The following is a 1,979-nucleotide window of genomic DNA, read 5'->3' as shown; positions in this document are numbered from 1 at the left end:
GTGAGCCGATGATTATTATCAGAAGGGGTTTTGTGGAGATAATTGTTTACTTTACGAATATAGAAGACAAAGCACAGAGTAATAGTTGGTACTAACAAATAAATCTTTGTGTACAAAAGTCATGTTTATTCGCTTATTATATTATGACCACAGTCATTATTACTAATCGCTATTTTATTCTTCATCTTCTATACTCACAGAGTAGAAAATTATCTTTTGCGTTCTTTTCTAAAAACCCCATAACAGTGCTAACACCGTCAAATGGAGACTCAGTAGTCTTAAGGTTAAGCATTCAAGCCCAATACCAAAAATTCTGGGTTCTGTTTCAATGAAATTCAACAATCTCCATAAATCCTTACTAATTACATTTGAAAAATTTCGATAAATTTATAGAATGATGTAACATCTCTTTTTTATTATAAACAATATTTAGAACTTTTAGTGGTTTATTGTGTTTTATGAGTTAGATTATTGAATTGCAAAACTTCCGTTGTCATTCTAGGAAACAACAGCCTCTACTTGCATATGCAGTTCCATAAATAAATCATTTAGCTCGAAGGACACAACACTACCAAAAACATCCAGCAGAGATGTAAATATTCTTCATCATTTATAAATTAACTACAAGTATAACTCTACAAATCAAATAAATAAAATCGTCTAAAAGTTTATGTAGTGAATTCTTAAGGCTATGATGACTGACAGATTGATAAGACTTTTTAGACGCATAAATTTGATATCTTTTATTAGGAAGGACTTCAGTTATATGCAGGTGATTTTGTTTAGAAAAACAATGAAAGTTTCAAGATAAAACCAATTAGCCAACAAAAGATAATTCATTACAGAGGAAACTTGACGCTAGTATGTGTGATATGGCTAAACTTTCTTGATTCCTTTATCGACTCAATTAAAAATATCAATGTAAATGGTAGGAAAATATTCTCATTGGATGTCACTTCTCTCTTTACAAATGGTCCTCTCACAGAAACTACTATGCTTTCAAAATCGTTGAATAAAACATTTTACCCAGCTAAGCTACAAACTGTTTTCTCAAACCGGCCTACCATTCACGGATGTGTTAAGGATAAACTTCCACTTTAGGCCATATCAATGTGAATCTATAAATTTACTCGCATGTAATATTAACCGCACAAAGAAATCACTTCCCAAACGCATTTCAGAACATTACCCCGTATGGCTTTTAAAAGGAGAATGCTAAGCAATTACCAGTTCAATAAGGAACATTTAATCAACTTTGGACACCGATTCAAAGGAGTCTTCTTTTAAAGTAATCTACACATTCAAAGGGATTGGATCGAAAGGAAGTCGAATCAAAATCTTATGCACTGCTGATACATTAGCAATCCACCAACTCAAGCTCGAACTTTGCGTGCAAAAACGATTCGTCCAACTTCTCATCTTTCCTTAGCCCTAATTCCCTTTAGTAGTATGTTTCGCTTTTTTCTTTTATTATTATCATCGACTTTTTAAGTTAGTGTTTTGTAATTCTAAACTGCACTCAGTTATTATCATTATTATTATTACCTTATACAATTTCTCTTGGTTATTACTACTCAGTTTTTTATTATTATAACCTATATGTTCGTCGTTTTTTCTTCATCTCTGACCCGTAAATTATTTTCATCCTTATATTCTTTTCTTACGCCTTGATTATTGCGTAACCTTATTTAATAATAAGAATCTCGAATCAATTTATGATGAAATAGACTTATGTATCTTTCATATAACTATAAATACGAATATACAGTTTAAGGAAATGATTTCGTCGAAAAGAAAATTATCTTTGCTGAATTCTCTTTATTTTTATTCAATGAGTTATTTTAATTATCTAAGTAGTAGTATATCACAGTCTTAAATGATACTATTCATCAGTTATATCAACATGAGAAATATTGTATCAATCTTTTTTTTTGTATATTAAACATTGATTCTAATATGAATAATGATTATGAAACACA

The sequence above is a fragment of the Schistosoma haematobium genome, chromosome 1, assembly GCF_000699445.3.
Source record: "Schistosoma haematobium chromosome 1, whole genome shotgun sequence".
Lineage (NCBI taxonomy): Eukaryota > Metazoa > Platyhelminthes > Trematoda > Strigeidida > Schistosomatidae > Schistosoma > Schistosoma haematobium.
Note: the sequence above shows the minus strand (reverse complement) of the source record.